Source organism: Empidonax traillii, unplaced genomic scaffold, assembly GCF_003031625.1.
Source record: "Empidonax traillii isolate 1590-97213 ecotype Southwest subspecies unplaced genomic scaffold, ASM303162v1 scaffold296:size1881848, whole genome shotgun sequence".
In the NCBI taxonomy this organism is placed as follows: domain Eukaryota; kingdom Metazoa; phylum Chordata; class Aves; order Passeriformes; family Tyrannidae; genus Empidonax; species Empidonax traillii.
In genome coordinates this window covers 1,391,248-1,414,710 of record NW_020955489.1, presented here as the reverse complement: position 1 = coordinate 1,414,710, position 23,463 = coordinate 1,391,248, and the positions used below count along the sequence as shown (strand labels likewise).

General features: G+C 37.0%; 1 protein-coding gene across 6 annotated transcripts in view; it reads right to left on the bottom strand.

Annotated features, from left to right (window-relative positions):
• KCNK2 (potassium two pore domain channel subfamily K member 2) overlaps positions 1-23,463 on the bottom strand; it is a 106,919-nt gene that overhangs the window by 28,915 nt on the left and 54,541 nt on the right. The gene's annotated exons all lie outside the window — the stretch shown is intronic.

Here is a 23,463-nt window from a genome sequence, read left to right as displayed (position 1 = left end):
TTTCAGTATTGCAAACAAAGCTTAGAAAAACAGTTCACAGCTCTGTCCATTTGGAAGTGGAAATCAGCTTGTCTTCACTGGCTTGTGTGTAAAAGAGCATCCCAAAATGCCAGGGTTGGCTCATTTGCTGCTGGTCCACCAGAACAGAGAAACTGAAGTACAAAGAGCACAGGCCCAGCATGCCCAGAATGCCCTCAAATGCATCTCCCAGGATGAGTATTTTAAAGATTTGGCCAAGGTCGCATAGGTAGAACCCTACAGACAAGTTTCACGAGCTTAAAGGCTATAATTCAAAAGTTTTTCTCCTCCAAAGGTTCTCTCATGTTTTGTGGAGCAGCAGCAGTAACAGAAGTAATAGTCCAGCATTTTTAACATTGTTTCATGGAAACAGCATGCTCTTCAAAGGAGGTCAGAGGGAGACCTTGTCAGAAAAAGGCTTATTTTCCATGGAGAAATTAGACAAAAGCGTTTTTAAAAAAGAAATTACCTTTTTTTTTTTTTTTTTAAGAAAAAACCCCCACAGAAATAAAAAGCAAAATATTTAAGCATGTAATTGAGAAATATATTAGTGTCTTATATTTTTCAAGAGACGCGTCATAAAGACGCAAATCCCTAAATGAAAATCCAATTTTCCTGTGAATGAGATAATAGACGAATTTTACTTTTAAAATAGTTTGGTGCTTTTTCACAATGTATTTAAATACTCTGAGCATGCCAGTTTAACATGCAGATTTTCTTTATGAAACCTATTATCCTAATTTTTGGTTCTGCTCCCATGTAGGCAAGAAACACCAGAGCTCTGTTGCCAAAACTACTTTTTCCTTGCAGTACACACAACACAAAGCTGTCCCTCCCTTAACTTGGAACAACTTCCTCAGAGAACTGGCGTGTGCCCTGTCCCTGAAGGTGTTGAAGGCCAGCTTGGATAGGGGTCTGAGCAACCTGGTCTAGTAAAAGACAGAGATGGTAAAAAGCCCTGTCCACAACAGAGATGGCTGGATCTAGATGATCTTGATCCTGGTCCCTTCCAACTCAGGCCATTTTGTGATTGTATGATTCATTAAAATAAAAATAAATCACGTTGAAAATATATTATACTCCTAGGTAATTTGCCCTAATATCGACCTTCAGATAATCATTATATAAATAACAAATGCAATATTGATAGAGTTCAGTTAGATAAATGAAAGTTGATATTATTATTTTCACCAGATGTTGACTAATAAACCTTGTCAAACTAAACAAAAAGAACACAATTACAGGAAATATCAAATACAGGTTGTGTATTTTAAAATTTTTAAATTTTCCCTGCACTAATATAATGAAAAAAAATCTGAATTAGGCAAATGGAAAAAAGTCACAGAAACTTTAGACCAACCTAGTATGCTTCCCTAAATCAATATCAGGGCCAAAATTACTGTTAATTATAATTCAGGAAATTTCAACTCCACTGATTTTGCTCTGTCCCTTCATGCACCAACGGGTAAAGACTCCTGAGTTTTCTAAAGAAAACTAGCTCATCACCAACCAAAAAGGGACAAACAGATCCAAGCTGTTTTCATAAACATGACTTTTTATGCATCAACAGATGCTTGAATAGTTCCAGGGTGTAATTCCTGGGAGGTCTCAATGGAATTCAGAATCAGGAATCTGGATATGTCATACTTAGAAAACTAATGCTATGGGATTTGGAGATTGCTTTCTCCCTCCTTTTTTTTTTCCTTTCCTTTTTTGTATGCACTTGCTCCACAAGAGATGACTTGTAATAGTGACAAAACACCATTGCAGTGAAGCACATGCCAAGCAGGCAGCTTTGCTTGGCTCGCTTCATAAAATAAACAGGCATTCTCTGAGCATCTCACAGCTATTACAGAGACAGTTGCTCTGGAGCATGCTTCTCATCTGCTGCTAATTGGTAAGAGGATACTAAGTTCATGTTCAGCTCTGAAAATTCTCCTCCCTAAATCAGTTATGTCTTCCTTGAGGGAGGGATGCTACCTCAGTTCTACACTTAAATTCTTGCTTTTCGTCCTCGAAACTGTCAAAGGCTTTTCTTTCATAAACAACATAAAAGGCATTGTAGTATTAGTAATACTTTTTAAAAACTCTCACACATTACTGGATAAACCAACGGGAGGAGTTTATTTCTGTCCAGATGCTCACTGCACATAATACAAACCATGGTGCTCTCAGCACAGGAGATGTACTTTAGCGACCTGATCCACCAAGGGGTTTCCATAACACAGTAATCACATTTCCTACTGTGTCATGTTTTGTAACAGTCTGCTGCTGTACACCACAGCCTACTTTGTGAGTTACACAAATTGTCCTTCCATCCTACTTTCAGCTTCTCCAGTGAAAACTTAATCCATTATTTATACAACAGGAGAGGAGACGTATTTATATTTCATATGGTTGATGTCATTCCCAAGGGGCTTGTGTCAGAAAAATGTTATCTCTTTCTTTAAATAATAATTACTAAAACAAAAAAGAAAAATTTTGTTGCTAGGTAAATGACAAGGAAAACTTAATTTGGGGCACAGTGCTTGGAAAGGGAGCACATGGGCACAGGAATGACAGCGCATATCTCTGCGTAACATGCAGCTCTTCTCCATGTGCAGGGCAGGAATGCCTGGCCCCACTGCAGTAGCTCTCTGAAATGGTTGTCAATTCAGAGTTCTCCCTTCTGCTCCAGAGGCCAGCATAAAGTATGGCTATGACTGTCTTGCTCACTGAGAAACCTCAGGGAATCAGCCACATCACACCATGCTCTTCTGCCTTTTTCCTGCCCCAGAGTTGCTTTGCCTAGATGGGATGTGAACAGGACACACACACTGCAGTCATAAAGGCAGCCTCAGTACCCTGGTTACTTTACTCTTCACAACTTCAGTCCTGTGGAATTGATCACTTCCAGTTGATCACTTCCTCTGTTTCTACCAAGTGGTTTCTACTACTTGTTCCTAGAACAAGTTTGCTCCTCATTTCAACCAAAAGTCTTGGGTTTGAAGTGGAAGTGAACAAAGTGCTTGATTTAAAATTGCTAAATTTATTGGAAAGTTTCCCTCAAGGTTTTAACCAATGCTATTCACAATGAACAGTACAGAGTACAAAATTTAGCTTGCCAAATGAGATGAGTTTAATCCAAAATAGTGTGAGTGTCTTTTTCAGACTGTCTTTCCCCAGTGTCTTTCCCCACTTCACTTTCATAACCAGGAGCATGATTTGCCCCCTAATTTCACCAAGTCTCTTTCATGTCCTGCTAAGTGCTTAATATGCCTTTAATGTCCAAAGGTCTTGTCTCTGACAAGCAGCTGCGGAAAAGAAATGCATTTTAGAAGGAGCTTCTACCAACCCCTGACTGAATTAAGGATAAAAAGCCATTGTAAGTAGATTGTAACTAATTGCTCCACTCAACAAAAAAACATATTCCATGGTTTCCACTCCAAACCCCTTAGAGCCTCTGATATTCAAATCAGATTCAAAGGGAATCTGGATCCCCTTGGTCAGCAATAGAGGTAGAAGGAGAGCTATGCTAAATGAAAGGGGGAAAAAAAGGTTTTCAGGATTCTTTTTTCTTTTCATATTCTCTTTTTTGACATCTTTCTTTGAGGATGAAAGTGTCTGTAACTTTCTCATCTGAAGCAGATTTCCTATTAAGCAGAAATTAGTAACTGTTTTGCTCAAAAGCAATAAAAGATTTATAATTGTCAATGTTTGAAGCTTCAATTTCTAGTTGAGTCTTTTTCTCCCCTGTGACAAACAGGTTATATTGCAAATATGGAAAAGTTTCAAATGCTATGAATTCTCATACAACTGACAAAATGCTTTTGTTCAGATGATGAGTGTGTCCTTGCCCTCAAACATTCATAAAAAGGCAGACTGACAACTAATTAAAAGAAGTTTTAACTAGAGAAAGAGATCCCTTTGTTTTCTAGTTAACCACTAACTCAGTTCTTCAGAAATCTCTTTTAGACCTACATATTCAGAGTGGATCAGGAAAAACTCCAAATGAGCATGTTTTGCAGAAAAAAATAATAGCTATAATTAAGTATTTCTCATGTAAGAGATTATAGATGCTTTTAAGAGTTCCAGGACTACATTTTACTTGCAAAATTGACTGGAAGAGAATGTCACCACTTATGATTAATTTATAGCAAATATCTCGAGTGAGATTGAAAGGTCTGGGGAAGTTTCGAAACATTTTCTTTCCAAACAAGAAAACATACATTCAAATACTAGTAAATGTTTTCTCACTGTTTTTGACATACCTCAGACTACACAAGGCCTCATTCTTCAGGTATCAAATAAAGCAAAAATTTTACCAAATTAACATCACATATTTTGAGATATGAGAACCTACTCTCAGTGGTAGCTTTGGATATGCAGCCCATTGATGCAACAGTTCAATACTGGAGTATAAATGATTTGCTGAGCAGACATACTCTTAATTACACAAAAATAGATTACAGAAAGTTGATACTGAGAAGATTTCATATACTCAGAGAATAGGTTGAGCTCCTGGTCTGCTGAATCCCATAAGAGTGGAGCCAGGAGAAGCGGCTGCCACGCCCTTGGCCTCAGCCACCGGACAATGCGTGCAACTAACGGTGGTATCGCCATGGATTCACATCCTCCCTGACCCCCAGCTCAATTACGGTGATTACCCTTTTGATACTGACTGTCAAATTGATTTTAAGAGATCAGAGATGCTTTTTCTAGGCCCTGAGGAGCTATCTGATGAAATCCTTATGAAAGGTACCTCACTGAATTTCTAGAAGCTAAAATGCTTTTTCCTTTTGAATCACTACTTGGGCTCAGTAGATTAGCATTTAAATACATCCCTGCCCATCAGTGCCAAAGCAAAGATATGCACTTAATCACAGATAAATAAGATGTGCCTTTTAGCATAAATAATGGTCTAGACATAATCATTAAACAAAAAGACAGTGCATGTACCCTTGCTGACTATTGTGAAATCTCTTCATATGCTGCAGAAATACTATAACTTCCGTGTTTGTGTTCATCATGTGAAGTAAGCTACATTTTTACTCTGATCTCTTTTCCTTTCCTCTTCTTAACTCTATCCTACACTTCCAAGTTTGTGTATGCCTGTGTCATATTTCATACGTATGTGAATTTACAAATATTTCATGGTGTTTTATGATTTTGATTAGTACTGGTATAAGGGCATTTTCAGTTTTCTGTGTGACTTCCCTCTCAACATTGTGAAGCAGCAAGGAAATTCCTATTCTGTTTTTTACAAGTAGGTAACTGAAGCACTGAGGGAAGGAAATTCCAAAATTCTCCATTTCATTTAGGTCCATAACTCATACCTAATCTGTGGGGAGGACTATGCATTACATTGACCCCTAACTGGTGAAAGTTCGGCATCCAAAGTCCTCAAAGAACCTCAGTCAAGACCACATAGATATACATTGTCAATATTTACAATATTACAATATTTACAAGACATACAATGTCAGTATTTGGACTGCCCTCCTGTCAGGGCAGACAGAGATGCACATGTCCATGCACATACATTCCTGAACACAGTGCAAGAGAATCCGAAGGCTGAATAAGGACAAGGATTATTCTAAAATCTGAGTACTTGGATGCATTGAACATGAATACTCTTGCTTTGAAAGTACAATATTCCTGTGTTGCATATGTTCAGGAACTCTTTCACACATTCACATACTGTGTGTTACAGACATCACTCAAAAGCTGTCGCCTGTGGATCCAGTTACGAGGATGCAGATAATGCTCCTCCGTCAAGTTAATTCATCAATTGCATGTACAGAGAATAATTTAACTTTTAAATTTAGGAAATTCCTGCATGAGTCTTGCTAAAAGAGGAGCCCTGTGCAATAACACAGAGGTAAAGGTATCTCTGTTTTAAACAGTAGTCTGCTATGAAACTGAAAATCTCTACTTTACAGAAGTTGTGCATAATTTCTTCATAGAATCATAGAATCTTTCAGGTTGTGAGAGACCTTTAAAGACTGAGTCCACTAACCTAACACTGCCAAGCCCACCACTAAACCATGTCTCTAAGGGCACCATCTACACATCTTTTATATACCTCCAGGGCTGGTGACTCAATTGTTTCCCTCACTTGCTCAAGCTCCTAAAAGACAGTTCTCTAGTTTTAGTCTCTGATTTGGGAACCATATTGTCCATGAAGTACTGCTGTTTATTTAGTATTTGTTATTCTCTAGAATCCAACCTTCAAAATTCTGATTTTTAGCACTAATCCATAATTCTGTGTTGCAAACCTGTAAACATATTATTTTGAAGGTTATGATGTTCTGGCTTAAGCCTGAAAAAAGACATTTTATTAAAAATAAAAAACCCTCTCAATTACCAATACCCCTCTTTAAACTAGGAATAATAAGAGAAAAACCTATACTGACACTAATAAAATGTGCAATGTTCAAGAACTGACAAGACAGTGCCTGATCTCCTTTCAGTGGTTTCTTTTCATCTATGTTCTGTGGGAGCAGTAATCAAATCAATAAAACTTCTTTTAAAAGAACAGGCTATAAATATTCATAGAGAATAAGTTTCCTTCAAGTCAAGTCAAAGTGTTGTGCTGGAGAGGTGAAGGAGCATTGAAAGAAAAGTCTCTGTATGGATACAGAAGCTGTTACAGCATTGAATAACCCACATTCAGTTGCTAAGGCAATTTCTAAAGGAACTGGGTAATAACTGTTAAAATACTTTTAAAAGCTTAAACATCAATTCAGATAGCTCTGTCTCCCAGTACAGGTTTTTCATTTCATTCAGCTGTCACTTCGCCCACTAAAGAGTATCTACATCTCATCAGTAGTAGGACTTCTCTCCCTTTTTCAATTATTTCTTTTTGTTGTTGATTTTACTGTTAATGCTTGCAATAATTTTACCTCTAATTCTTACTCTAGCAAGTTTGAATCAGCTCCAAAACCCAAAAGCTCCCACTTGCTTTTTTCCTGTAAGCAAGATTGCTTCATGGGAGCAAGATGCCTGGCTACCACAGCTAGCAAAAACATGATTTACTTTAAATGAAAAAGTTAATACTTCACAATATCATGAAACTTTTACTACCTATATATTCTTATCAAGTGTAAATCTATATCAAATGTGACAAGGTGACGCTCATTCTGCACAAAAAGTCAACAGAAATATCAGTGTGTAGAAAGAATAAATTGATCCAGGTGATCCACAGAAAACCAAAGACTGTGAATTTTAGATATTCTGACAAAAACAATGCATGTACAGTTTTTCCAATGCTGCAACTTTTATGGAAATCTGAAATAACTTTTTTCCTAGAGTTTGAGGGTTTTCTTTCAATATCTTTCATTTTTGCTCCCTATAAGTAATTGAAGAAACAAGTTTGCATTTTTGTTTCCAAATAAATCAATTCTTGGTGCTGGGTAAAGCAAGTTTTGCTGGCCTCTCCATCCCAGGGGCAAAGCAATCCACTTGCTTTCCAGCTGAGTGAAAAGCTAACCTGCCTCTACATGTTTCTGTCTTCCCTACAAATAATAAAACATAGCAGAAGTGTTAGCAAATTAAAGCTATGGCAGACTTAAAGAAACAAATGAGATGGGAACAGCTAAAACATGTCAAGTGTCCAGCACTTGGCCTTTCTCTCTAGGAGCACTGCTATTCCCAGAGGTGAGGACATCCAGTTTCCCACGAAACATGTTCTGTGCTAGCACAGATGCTCTGTGAACACACCTGGGTTTAAGTGAAGCTACAGATTTAAAACAAGAGCTAAAACCCCCATGGGTCCTATAATCAGCAGACTTGGACCTCAGATCACGTTAAGCTGATACAAGTGGGCAAAGCAAATGCAGGTACCTTGACCTATCAGATAAGCTAGAATTTTCTTTCTGGTTTTAATCTTTTCTTCATGCACCCTATTTCACTTCAGGAGACCTTTCCCCAGGTCTGTGTTCAAAAATGCAATAATTCTTCCTCATCAGTTTTTTCTCTCTACATCTATTCTTGCACAGCCCATGTATCCAGACCATTTACCCTGAATCAGAGATAGGCAGAGAAATTCTGGCAAAGAGACAGCAATGCAGGAGACAAGGGGCAAGGAGATTTTCAGGAAGAGAAGCTCCTTATTTACACATATTTAAGTACACAGTTGCTTAGTCTTCATGAGACAGGTAGGAAGAAGGGCTCTTCGAGAGAAAATATGTACAAACATGTTAATTTGCACATGTCAAATAGCTGAGTACTTCATTACTAACAAAAATGCTTCTTGATGCAGTCATAACATATACTAGCATATTATAAAACAATTTCTCAAAAATTTAAGATTAAAAAAGAGGGAACACTGCCAAATTTCTAAAAGTAAGAGGTCTGAAGATCTTTATTCATGGTATTATTTTCTTATTAAAAAAAAATATTTTTTGTCAGTGAGGCTCACCATCAAGTACATAAAAGTGTGAAGTTTGTCTCCTTTTTTTCTTTTTTTTTTTTCTTTTTTTTCCTTCAGAAATCTTTCCAATTAGGACTAATTTGAAATCTTAAAAGAAGGCAAAATAAACCACCATGCATAAATAACTTCTACTGACTTTACACTTTTGACTTCTAGCTACTTATGTGTTATATTCCTTATTCAGCAAAGCAAGTAACATGTTTAACTTTTAATGTTACCTGAATAGAGATAAATTTAAACATTTTTAAATAGCTGCAAGCTTACTCATTCTGTCAGCATATACACCTGCAAAGATGAACAAGCATATATATTTTTTCAAATTAAATTCTCAACAGATGTTCAATTGACTTTTTAACACTGTCGTGATGTGGCAGAAATCAATCCTGCAAATCACCCTGTCATCAGGTCTTTAATTTCCCAGAATTTCACACTATACAACAAAAGATTTTTGATAAAATGTCATTATCCAAGCAATTCAAGAAAGTGCAATTACAAGACTGCAGAAATATTTTAAATCCTTCAAGGGAACAAGAATTAATTTCTGCTTCCACAGTTCTTAGTGACTTAAAACTATGCAGGTGTGTGGGTTTTTCCTTTGCAGTGATAGTTCAGCAGAAGACAGTGGAAGATGAGCGCTCTGTAGCTCATCAGCATTCTACCAACCCTCAGTACAACTTCATGCCCTCATCCAAGTCACTTGGTGAACTATCACTTTAGAGATTCATGTGATTCTTTGACAAAGAGAGCAGTCTAAATATAGGGATTTACAGAAAAGACAAAATTCTCATAAAAGTTTGTGATTCCAAGCAAAAGTTTGTAACGGAGCAGTAATTGAACATAAATTTACCTCTGTATTATTGTCTGCAGTGCAAAACAAATTCCAAATTTTGTGCTTTAAGTTCACTGAAATACTTTGTTTACATTCCCAGCTTTCTTTTGGAAGAAGCCATTGTGATTTATAGTAGACATGAATTTCAACACGTAGCAAAATCATGAGCAATCATTTCCTTCACATCGTCCTTGTAAGTATGCGGGATATGCTTTTTCCTTTAACAAAGTAACTGTAGTCTTTTAGAAATCTCTAATCATCTCACTTGCATATAAGAAAATAATTCAAACTGAGACAGAATGCTTCATGAGACAGAGATTAAGGTTTTCAGCTAAAGAACTTCCATTTATATAGTCTTGTATTTCAGTTCACGGGGGGGGGGGAAGAAACACTAAAACAAATATATATATATAAATTAACCACATGTAAAGATACTTCTCAAGCATTATTTCACTTCTTTTCCGACTCACCAAAGCCCTAAGCTGGAATACAAACAGCTGAGTCAGTGTAGGCTAAGCCATCTGCCTCTGCAAACACAGTTCTTTGGCTTTCTTGGACTATGGGATATGTATATACCCTCCTGAAGTAAGGTGTGAAATATGGTCTCAGTTAGACCAATCCCACCAACCTAGAGTAAGAAAAGATATATTTATTAAACAAAGGGAAAATCTAAAAGGAAATGACTTGAGATTTTGACATCTGAAAAGCACAGATCATCAGCTCACACATTTAATGCTTCTCTCCCTCATGGCCATGAAGCAGGAGGCACAAGGCACAACCCATCTCTTCCCTGGTTTTCCCAAACGACCTCCAGGTATTCCCCACAACCTCGTGCAGATCCTTGTTGAGACTATCAGCCTTCTGTTCTATTTAAATCTAAAGTACCTGAGGGCATTTCACACCCTGCAGGGTCTGACAGCCCACATGAAAACAAATGATGACCCGCAGAAGACACCAGAAGCAAAGTCCTGGATTGCATTACCACTGCCAAACAGTGAAATGGAGTCAGAAAGGAAAGACGGCCTTTGGGGAGTGAATATTGATGTCTTTCAATATAAAAGTTTTAGGTTTAATGGATGAAGGTTTTATCTAGTTCCTACTTTGAACAAACATTTTAACCAGTTTTGAAACACAAAAGCACGTTTATTTTTTTCTCTGTGTCTCCTTAACTATTAGAATGCCTTCTGAAAGCAGCAGCTCCCTTTTCATCAAAAGCACAACATCTCTTTGAACTGAAAGACAAGTAAAACTTTTTCCTGAATAAAATAATATTGCTTCTTTTCCCCTAAAACATGAAAGCATGTAGAGATACAGACAGAACAGCAGTTATGCAAGCTAAGGACAGTAAATCTTAACGACTTTTAAATAGAACTGTTACTTGACTTAGAAGAGGACAGTGATATTGAAACATAGTTTATGCCCTTATTCAACTTTAAAAAATTAAAAGATGAAAGTAAAAAGTTTAATATTCTTAATAGTATTTTAGCAGATGCACATATTAATGTTCATTTTTCTGTTATTTTTATTGTATTCTGAAATGCATTGCAGAAAAACATGCACTAGTTAGCCCCACTGAAGGTCACTACTACTCCATTACTACCAGAATAAGCAAATAATACCTTAGACTCATCCTTAGAGGATTTTTATCAATGTTTTAGCTGCTGTGAATTCCATATTGGTTACTTCAGTTTGAAATAGTGAATGCATGGAATTTTAGAAAAAAAACCTATATAAAGAAAGAAATCTGCACTCATTTTCTTTAGATGCATTTTGTCCTTTCACACAGAAAATAATTGCCATAAAAAAAAAAAAAACTTTCTCTGAAAGTTTCCATTTTTATTTAGGAATATACGATCCTGAAAAATCACACCAACATAACCAAGACTCTCTATCTTGAAGGGCTTATAGAAGAAACCAAATGTTGCAAATTAGTTTCTTTACATTTTTGGCAAATAATAACAGTTGATTTTTCAGAAGCCTGCATAACAATCACAGAGAAAACAAAGCAATGTATACTTCACTAATATTATCTGCTTTATATTCAGCTTGAACAAGAAAATTAGAGTAGCTAGTTTGTGTCCAAATATGATGACAAAATTATCTCCCATTTTATTTAAATGGAATTATCATGGAAAGGTACTACTCAGAACATCTTGTAACTCCAGCTGCTTTTGCTTACAGGATCTCATTTTCCTCAAGTAGCCAGAACAGAACCTAACTGGGATGATAACTGGGAAAACAGTGAATGTTTAAAAAAATCCCACACAAAGCCTAAATTAATTTGTTTACACTACAATTCTACTGCATACTATTCATCAAGAAAAATCAGATGACAACAGTTAATTTTGCAGGAAGTAACTAAGATATCACAAACTGAAGCCTGTCAATTTTTTACTTGCTTTAACCAGGATTTCTTTTCTGAGACTAGAAATATTTATACGAGCTTTCCCTGTCAGTTTGGTATATCTCAAAGTTTCATCCATCAACATAAAAATGGGGCAAAAAAAATGTTGCCATTTTGTTTTTTCAGTATGGTTGTTACTCTTGGTTGAAAAAGAACCATTGAATTAATTATTTATGTTTACACACAAACAGATGGAAGCAAAATGACCTGGCAATATGCACTGGCAGCCCAGAAGGCCAAACTGCATCAAAAGCCTGGACTGCATCAAAAGAAGCATGACCAGCAGCAGGTCAAGGAAGCTGATTTTCCCCCTCTACTCATGAGACCTCTCCTGAAGTACTGCATGCATCTCTGGGGACCTCAGCAGGGGGATGTGAAAATGCTGGTGCAAGTCTAGAGGAGGCCAAGTAGACAATCAGTGAGCTGGAGCATCTCTTCTATGTAAAGAGGCTGCAAGAGTGGAGGTTGTTTAGCGTGGAGGAAAGAAGGCTCCAAGGAGACTTCCAATACCTAAAGTGGGTCTACAAGAAAGCTGGAGAGGGACATTTTGCAAGGGCAGGTAGTGATAGGACAAGGGGTATGGCTTTAAACTGAAATAGGGTAGGTTTAGATTAGATATTAGGAGGAAGTTCTTTTCTGTGAGGGAGGTGAGGCGCTGGAACACACTGACAAGAGGAGCTGTGGATGCCCCATGTCTGGCAGTGTTCAAGGCCAGGTTGGATGATGTTCTGAAGAACCTAGTCTAGTGGAAGGTGTCTCTGCCCATGGTAGGGGCAGGTTGGAACAAAATGATCTTTGAGGTCCCTTCCAACCCAAACCATTCTATGATTCTACAAATTTTATGTCTACTCATATTGCTAAAGCAGGATTCAACACTGTGAGTCTTCTGATTCCTTTCCCGATGTGACCACGTATAAATATTACAATATTTATCATCTGGCATTTTAAATTTTTCTAAGCCAAAAAAAATATCTTTAGGCTCTCATTTGGCTACTAAGACATTAATGAAAACCCTACTACATCCCAGGTGTTTATGTTGAAGTTAAAGGAATTTATATTTTCCTCCCAAAATAAGACCACAATGTTAACTGCACGTGTTTCTGTGGTACAGTGTACATTAGCTGCAACCAAAAGGATGAAACTATGGGACCTACAGATTTTCCATACCATAGTTTCTGAAATCAATCTAAATAATACAATTCCATACTGCAAGAATTACAAGTGCATGAATGGTCATAACAGTTCTTCCAGATGGAACTGTTGGCAATTTGGGTTACTTGACAGTTGAAGACTAGAGCACTATATACATAAAAATTACGAACAATCAGACTAGAAATATTTTTTCTTAACAATTCTATGTAATTTAATTTATACTAAGTTCTGCAATTCAGAAGAGTCAAAGTAGGTAAAAACTTTTGAACCTAAATAAATCCTTAATGAAATGCCTACAGATGAAACCTATTTTCCAAAGAAATAGTGTTCCTAAATGCATTCTTTAGTGGAATAAAATGGTTATATATGCATTCTAGAGGAGTAGAGCTGAACGATCCAAAGCTGCCTCTAATTGAAATAGCCATTATGAGTAGACATAGGACCACATACACACTCAGGAAACACAGAGAACATAAAAAGATTCTACATAATAGTATCATATTCTTTTCATGTCTTCAATTATACTAATGTAGCTTACACACAGAAATTAATTACGTGCAACAGATGTGCCTTTCCTTTTTGTTATCTGCTTCAAGAAAATTCCTTCAAAAATTACCTTATGTTAAATCACAGTGTTCCAGAAATACAGGAACAGTAACTTTTATGAATCCATATTGGTCCATTTATTTAAGCAAACAAAAAATGCTCTTCGAAGAAGATGTTCAGTCTAAGCTTTGAACACTCTTGTCTTCAGGATTCACACATACAGGTTACAAATACATGCAAACAATAAAGAAAATAGGCCAAAACATGACTCTGCATAAAAAGAGCCAGTCTCCTATCTACTGAAGTGAAAAAGAAGAATCAAATTTTAAAATCAGAATCCTCAGTGGTACATGAAAACCCTCAAAAACACCATGTACTGGACACAGAGTTCTGGAAGTGAAATTTCAGGTTACCTGTGATGATGAGATGCCCAAGTACTTAGATATCACAAGATATTGATCATGAAACACAAAACAGCTTCCTTATCTTGAGAGGGTTTTTTACCAACTAAAATGCAAACCAGCTACCAGAATAACATAACATTTTTTCACAGACACCACTAAAAAAAAATCAAGTTTTGAAGCTAATATATTTTCAGATGTATATTGACAAAAAAAAGAAAGTTAGAACTATTTTAAATTACATTTAACCGTCTCAAAATAGACAACACCTCTCCCAGTTTTTCTTCAAGCAAAGAACATACTGGGACCTGAAAATAAGTGTGTCCAATACGACAGAGAGAATATATGGCTCTATATATCACAATTCTTTCCCTGCACATTTTTAAAAAAGCTGTTGCATATGACTAAGCCACTTGTTGCTACCTCTTCTATCCTGAACAATAGCCTCCAGATGCTCATTTTCATATATCAGTAGAACTGGAGGAAAAAAATATAAATCATAAATCTGATATCTATAGTGGAGAAATACAGTGTACACTAACAGAAGCTGGCATAGCTCTTGCCAGTGCAGTCCTCTTCATCTGAAAACTGCATTGTGTGCCTCAGCTGTGTTGTTCAGCCCTGTACTCATAAACCCTTGGTAAACACTACAGAGTCCTAATAAACATCAAGTGCATGGCCAGAGTCTCCTACTGTTTCCCACTGTTGCTATAATTTTGATGAACTGAAAATCTAGAAACTACTACACAAACTGAACAATTGAACAACTCAGAATAGGAAATTTGGGTTTCCACAGAAAAATATCCCCAAACCCAAAGTTTTCTCCAGTTAGCATATAATCTTTTCACATGGCAGCTTTTAGCCACCAAAAAATTAATTTGTTACTTGGCACAAGTATCCTTGGACACAGGCCTGCCTGTAACAATGGTGGAAGACTAGGAGAAACGGGGCAAGATTGTTCTCAACAGCGAAGGAAATTCAAATTTTTAGGATGGAACTTAGACCTACACATTTCTTGAAGTGGCTGTTGTTTCCCTTTTACTATTACTCCTTTTAACTCCTGTCATTCTCAAGCTGATTTGAGAAGGAATATCTCCCCACAAAGTTATTGTCATGCATATAAAAAATACAGACCTCAAAAGTGAAGATAGAGCCTGGCCTCTTGACAGCCATGTAATAAAATTAGGAATATAAATTGTAATGCAACCTCTTCCTGTAAGAGCTCCCTGATGAACAAAATCAGCTATTTAAAATTTCTCCACGTTGTTCATGCACAAAAAGTAAGCCAGACACACTGCTAACTCTACTCCTCCTTTTCAGGGAAGCCACATGACTGTGTCAACTTTCCCCCCTGCATGCCTAAGCAGGTATAAAGGTTACTTCTGTTCACTCACCATCCTCAGTTTTACTATCCATGTAAGTGTTTCTAGCCTCAGCTACGAGCTACCCCTGTGCTGCTTATCTTCTATAACATGAAGGAGGAAACTGCATCTTCTAGCCAAGCTAGAAGGCAGCTGAGGAGCCTTGAAATTTCAGAGAAATTTCAGAAGAGCAGAAGGAAAAAAGAAAAAGGGTGTTTTTCACCCAGTCAGTGAGTTAACTTTATTTTCTCTCATATTCCTTTCATACACCCCCTTCAAAGAAGACTGACAAACTCTTGAGCTCCACAATAAAACTTCTCTGACCAGAAATGTGAACACGATGCAGGGCTCAGACAGGGGCTCTGACTGTGGTATGACTCCTCTGCAGAGTTGCTAAGACAGTATCTTGTAGAAGATGAATATATTTAGTTTTTCTACTAGAGATTAGACCTACATAAGCTAGAACCCTGCTCAGGCCTCCCAAAACTCTTGAGAAATCCCTTAGAGGCATTACATAACACTGCACTATTCTCAAAGGGACTGATTGTATGCATCCAAGATCGCTGCTGATATCACTCAAACCCAAAAAACCTGAAACTCAAGCTTACCTGTCAGTCAAGAGCTTCAGAAAGAACAAAGGTGCAGAACATGAAGTACCCCAAATCCCTCCCACCAGGCAGGGAAGTATCAGGGCAATGTGGAGAGTACCAAAGGTGTCACCTCATCAACACCACAAGCTAGTGGCTCACAAAACCTTGGTGCAGCCATTTGGCTATGAACTCATCCATTATCCCAGTTCAGACTGGAACTTTAGACACCAGAGGTTTAAAATCAGTGTCCACTTTCATATACCATTTGAAGGGATCATTTTTGTCTTTGTGTCCCAGAGATGAATACATTTAATGAATACATTTAATGGACTTTATATATCAATCACCAAGATACATCAGCTACATGTGAAGTAATGCTCAAAACACCACCCAGAAGATGATTTTGGGCAAAAAATGTACATAAGAGAACTCTGATTTCTCACAGCTGGTCAGTCTCACTCCTCTTTGCATCAAGTTGAAGAGAAATTTCTGCATGAACACTTACTTGTCTGGAGGTGGGAGCAATAAATGACTACTAAAAGTTCAAGCCATATACCTTCTGTAGAGATGCCAGCATATATATATTTTAATGACTTTGATGCAAATACACATGTGTAAACATATGTTCATACCTTTAAATATGCATTATTTGTGCAGTTAGAGAATAAAGAATTCTATCATACACCAATTGTGTTATACTGTTCCTCCTACTGCATGGCTGAGCCAAGTTACTGAAGCAAATACTAGGAAGTCTTCATATTCTTGCATACAATAGGTCATATTTTTCTGGAGGCCTCTCACTGTTCCAGTTAAATTATTTGAACTCCCATGAGCTCTGAGCAAACTGAGGTAAGTTATGAGAACCCCTGTGGCTGCCCTACAACACAGTTACCATTAACTCAATTGTTCCACTGTTAGAACAAATAGGAGAAATTCCAAAACCTGTCCATGCAGAAGTGTCTTACTAGGTGGATCTGAAACCTTTCCATACAAAAAGACAAGGATTAGCAGGCAATACTTTAATAGCATCAAAACAAACTCATCAAAATCCAAAGCATAAATGAGAGAAAACTAGAATGGCATAGATTTGAAGACAAAAAGAATATATATAGCCAAGAAACCTACATGTAGTTTCAGTAAAACTGCCTTTACACTGGATCCTGGTAGTATTGCTGAGATTGAAGGAAAAAATTTAATCCTATTTTTTCCAGCATGTTTTAATTAATTTGTATTACTACTACCAGAGTGCCTTACAGGAAGGACAAAATGCCAAGATTACAGAAAGGCTTGAGAAGCATATGTCGCTGCCACCAATCAAAAACTGAAAAATGGAAAATTCTTGGGTTAGACATCACTGAACTCACAAATACTGAATCCAGGAGTACCACCGGGATGGTGGACATGTTGTCTTCCAGCCTCCAAATCATCCCTTTTCCACAAGAGTCCTCCAAAGCTGTGACACATAGAGAGTTTCCCCATGCCTCTCAAACCAGGCATACACAGAGACATTTTTAGGCTCAGGACCTAACATTTTAACTACACTACATGTCACACAGGCAGTATTTCTAAATTTTCATGGTTGGATACAATTCCATCTGAGTCATGTTTAGATTTACTGGCTGTATGTATCAATACTGTCAAATATTGTTAAATCTGCTTTTCCCTCTGGAATCTTTGCACTATTCTGTGTCCAACGGTCCCTCATCAATAAAGCATTCTCCATCCCAGCTGCTTTCTCAGCTTCTCCTGCTATGAATTTTTGGTGTTAGTTAATAAGCAGATCTCTGTGGGAGCATTTTCACAGAGGACTGCAGTTGAAGTTTCCATCCTCTCTCTGCGTGACTACTTAGCAACATGCTGTTCTACCAGGCATCTGGCAATTTTTCACGTCTTCTAACAGCTTTCAATACTTCCTGCCTCTATTCCATCATTAGATAGGTGCTTTAAGTAGACAAAAAAAATTTTTTTCCTTTGAAAAATCTTGAACTTTCTGGATAAGGATGAGAATGAAGGCGTTCGAACTTTACATCCAGCACATGAACCATCTTACAACGGCAGGAGCACACGGCCAGATACTGGCAAGATGCCATGACGGATTTATGACCCATCTCAAACACATCACAGCATGTATCCTCAGCAAAGATCCATTGCTCACTGTTGCATGCATCCTGGTTGGCAGGGGACACACACATGCCCAGGACTGACAGGCTACTTCCATAATGGGTAACATTATACATTCATATACGTACACATGCCTTCAGACATCTGTCAAAAGCAGGGTTTGCAAAGCACCACAGCGTAAAGCCTCCCACTCAAATATGATTGATTTGTTTCTCTCAAGTCAAATATGACACTTCTCGATATTATTGAGAGCTGAAAATGGGTCCCATCATATCATCAATACCATTGCTAGGGGAAATACCGATGCTAGGGGAAAATCCCTGCGTTTCTTCCTTTGATTCCCACTTGTAGTATCCTATGAAGGCTGCAGTGCACAGGACAGAACTTGTTCAGCCAGGCACAGCCTGAAGAAGGGATGTCTCTAACATTAAAACCAACATATTACAAATCATTTTCTTGATTGACAAATAATTTTCAGTGCCTTGTAACCTATTGTATACCTAAATTTATTTATTCTGAGACTTATCTCTTATTTTAGGCATGTTACAGAAAAGATTATTATTTTTAATTAGTCTCTATGAGTTACCACTCACAGAGAAATATTAGACAGCCACTAAGTTTGGGGTGCTCTAAATATCAATATAAAACATGGTGTGAGAAAAAAAAAAAGAGTAGCACAGATGGGTGACACTTTCACTGTCAGTTCTGTACTTGATATTTGTATGATGATCCAGTAGCATATCATTATGGAAATCTTATTTCCAAGATTAAGTGAAAACAATGCACATTTTAAAGTCTTTTGTTATGTGAGTGGAGATGTGTCTCAGTGTTTGCAAGACTGTTCAAATATTTCATAGAGAGACCTTTTATAAGCAGGATGATACATAAATGAGGTAAAATGATAGAAAAGCAAAATGTCTTTGCTTTGGATACAATTAGAAAAATAACAGTATTTTGGGTAAATGAGGCCTTCCTCAGCTATGCTCCAAAAGCTTATCAGTTCTTCCAGCTGTTTTGAGTGGCTCTGGTAAAAGGTAGTGCTTTTTCTACAAAAAATAAGTACTTCCACAAAGAAGTAATCACCTGTTATTGAATTCTAGTGTTGTTACAGTCATTTTTCTCAATCATAATTTGCTGTGATTTTTATTAGTATATAGTAAAAAAACCCCTACAGAATGCATTCTTCCAAACTCCTAATAGATCAAAGTAATAGTGATCATACCCTACTAGAACCTACTCCTGCATGCAACTATTCCTATGTTTAAAAACTGCCTCCACTAGGCTTGTCTGAGAAGACTTTTAATTTTAAAGACAATTTAAAATTTAATTTTAAAATAATTTTTAAAATTCACAATTTCTTTCCTGTCTCTCTCTCCTTTCCTATTGTTTTCATTGATCTCCAAAGGTGTTTTTAAACAGGACTGAATATTTTCCATATTACATTATCATATAGGTTCATCAAGCTCTCTACCACTGAGGCAACTGCCAGGGCTGGCTCTTTGACAGGTCGTAGAACATGGCATAACTTAGTACACCTCTCCTACTGTGCTTCAAGGAACTGTGCTCTTGCCTTCTCTAACTCTCATCATTAGTTCAATGAAACAAAAAAAGTTGAACTTAAGATATCAAATGGTAATTTCTGTTGTAAGCTATGATACATCAAGTATCTGCTACCTACACTTTCTGCAACTCCACTCTTTAAAATGGAGCACAGTCCTTGGTCTCTGAAACACACTGATGTTTCTTCATTCAAAAATCCTACAAAAACTCTAAAAAAACCTGCACAAGGTCCCAGAGAAAGTGACAATGTACACTTGGACATGAAAGCAGTTCAGGTTTCTTACCCCACTAGTGAAGTACTCCATGCAAACATTTGTCTCTCCTACAAATAAGTCAAAGAAAATTAAACAAAAGAAGGAAAGGTTTGTATCTTACCCTGTGCACTAACCTAAAATCAACTGGGATATTAACATTTTTTCCTATTTATTCCAGACCTATCAAAACCCTTTTGCAGCTTCAGAGGTACCTGAGAATCTATAAATTTTACAAGACATCTAGCAATGAAATCACTAATTCTTGAGTTTCAGTATCTTCACTCCCATCTGACACTATTTTTAGATTAATATTCTACCAGCAGCAATTGCTCAGTTATAATGTGTGTGCATTTCTGACAGCACTGACTCATTGCTTCTCCAATTATTGCTGCAGATTTAGACTGGCTACTGTTCCTTTTACCCAATCACTAGAAAAGCTCAGCTTGAAAATTTCAAGATAAAAACACAGAGCTAAGAGTACAGAATAACAACTTTTCCAAACCTTCACTGGCCTGTAGTGGACAAAAGGTTTAGTTGAACAGTCAAATCTACATTTCCTATTTGTCTGCAGACACGAGAATTCTGAACAATTTAACAGCAATGACTAATTAGCAGTCAGAAGTTCAGATGAGAACATCCCATGCTTCAAGTACAGATTTAAAAGCTATTTACTGGGACAAAAAATATACTAATAGGTATCCGTCATATGTCATTACAAATTTATAGATGTCTTTTCATACAGATGATCCACAAACCATTTCACAGCAAAATAAGGTATTTTAGGCAAATGCAAACCTAAATTACATTTTTATGTAGCTCAAGAAAACACTGCTTCAGGGCTCAACTGAAGCTCAATAAATCCCATAATGAGACACAAAAATTAAAAATTTCTCAGTCTGGATGATCTATAATGGATCAGTGAATCAGATAATGGGTTCTTGTTCTGGTAAGCACATTTTCTCTGGCCAGTTCTTAACCAGACAGTAGACATATGGTCAGAAAAGTTCTTTCTCAGGCTGTCAAATTACACTTTCCACTTACACTGTCCAAAGAGTGGAGCAAAGTTTACAGCCCCTAATATATATCCTTTCATATCCACCATCCTTTCTTCTGTCAGGGAAAAATTAGAGCAAGCCACAGAGCAAAAGTTTGTCTTCACAAGGAGCACTGCCATGACTTTCAGTGCCCTAACACTTGCCAAATTCTATCAAATGCATCTTCATGGACCCATTTCCCCAAGCAATAGTCAGGGTTGTTCAGCAAACTCAAATGCTGGTTTGTTTGTTTGTTGCAAATAATCTGTGCTTCGCTACCAGAGCGAAGTGGTGCAATTAAAGCATGAATTGTTATCTCCAGGTCAGTTTGAAGAGGAGAAACAGTTTAACCCAGCAACAATGCTGGCAGATTTCTGAAATCATTTGGTGACATCAAATCAGTTTCAGCATATACTGGTCAAGAATTGGAACAGACTGCCCAGGGAAGTGATGGAATCACCGTCTTGGAAGTGAGAGACATGGTTTAGTGGTGAACGTGGCAGTACTAGGTCAACACTTAGACTAGAGCTTGGAGGTCTCTTCCAACCTTAATGATTCTATAATTCTATGATTCTATATTTATGTCTAAGTCTAAGACTACATTAAGATTGCCAAGACATAAGTTTAGAGGGGGCGCCAACAATATATGCTCAAATCCCTTTTTTAAGTCATTAGAATTCATGGTGTTATCCCCTACAGAGATTGTTACCTACTTAAAAGTTGAAATGAGAGGCTCTAATAGCCTCTGACATGACTTGATCTTATTTAGCTAAAAAATTATAGAGTAAGATTAAAAGATCCACCACTACAATGAAAAAAGTTCCAGTCTTTTTAAGTTAGTCTGTTGTGGGGTTTTTTAAATAGTATTCAAATATCACATAAAATTAGATTATGCAAATTGGAAGCAGTACAGTTCCTTAATCCAAGAGAACTTTAATGCTGAAATACTTTTGATTGAAGAGCTAGGAAATAAAAATTAGCAGTTTTAAATGCATAATACAAGGTATCTCTCTAATATGTCATCAGTTAAACTGAGCAAACAGACACTTGGGGTGCTTGATCATATTGTTATCATTATGACCCAAAACACCTGCTTCAAAGAGCTTGTTATCTAAATAAACAAGACAGACAAGACAACACAACAGTACAGAGACCAGCACAGAATGGCAAGCACCACGCTGGTTCCACAATCATTTGTTTGCTGTGCTGCATCATGCAGCAAAGAAGCCTCAAGGACCTGTGAACTGAAGTCATCCTTCCATCTAACCATGTTTTCCCTAATAACTGTTTCATGGAACACCATCCAAAGAATGCAGGTAAACTGAGCAAGTCATTAGTAATACAGGATGCAATGATATAATTTCATAATCAAATTCAGCAAAAACTACAATTGAATGAATAATCCTCACTGCAGCTAATTCTGGTGGCTGAAAAGCTAAACCAGACAACTAAAATGTTATGAATTTGGAAGAGAAGAAACAGCAGCTGAAGAAAAGAGGAGGGAATTTCCTTCCTATGCAGTCTCTTCAGACAGTCAAATTTTCACAGGTTAACAAAATGCTAACATATACTAAAAGGAACTTGATCTATCAAGTATCAAAAAGAAAAAACTTTTCTGAACTAAGCTGCAGAACTAACCTCAGTAACAGAAAAGATTTTATTTGCTAGGCCCACAAGTAGCAAGTGTCACCAATCCATTCTTGAGAGGTATTTAATTAAGATTAAACACCTGGAGAAAGGAAGTCAGAGGAAAAATCTATACAGCAAAAGGCAATGACAACAAGGAAGCAATTATTCAGAAGTTACAGTTGGAGCCTGGCTGTCAGAAACAAGAAGTGACCTAAGAGCAGCCTACTCAATTCTTCCATTTGGTTACAACTTCAGGCAACCTCATGGCAGATAAGAAAAGCCACCAATGTTTTAAAATCATGTCACATTTAACCAGATTTTGTTTTAAAACTGGGTACTAGAACTTAAAACATACATTTTATAGAGAACAACAAGTTCTGTGAAATGAAAAAGGTAGTTATGTTCAAAGCATTAAAAGCTACCTTAGCACAGATGGATTCTATAAAGTATTAAAATTCTCAAGATTGGAATTCTTCTTCCTACTTACACTGCTTGATACTTTCCATCTCTTCATCTAAATATTAGAATAATAGTCCCATAACCACAGTATCTGAGCATATTGAATTACTAATTTCAGATTGACAACTGGTTTTGAGTAAGGATCCTTGCAGGTAAGGGAGACTAATGGGGGCCATGATTACTATCAAAATTCTCTCCAGTAAGTGAGACTTGAATTTACACAGTCTGTGTTGTTGCTAAGAAGCAACCACAGCAAAGATGTCCAAATGAAATAATGTCTTCTCTTTAATTATACTTGGCTTTCTCTATGCTCTGGTTACTGGTCCAGCAAAACAAATCAGAATCCCACACAAGTACAGAAAAGAGAGGAAAGCACATCTCCAGTGAAGACACAACAGGAAAACAATCTTCAGATTTGTCCCCACAGAACCAAAAATCCAAACACTTAGATGCTAATTTCTTAAAAACATCCAAGAGTACTTCTAACTGCTTCACTCAGAAAAACCCAACCAAATAAACACACACACACACAAAATCAATCAGATCCCGCCTTACCTAGAATAGGATGATTTTCACAAAGGAAATTAGCTAAAAGGAAGATGTTATTCTTCTCAATCCTGCTGTGCAAGCCCAGACTAAAATTTTAACCATTAGTACTCAATATGAGAACACTTTGAGAAAGAGCATAACTT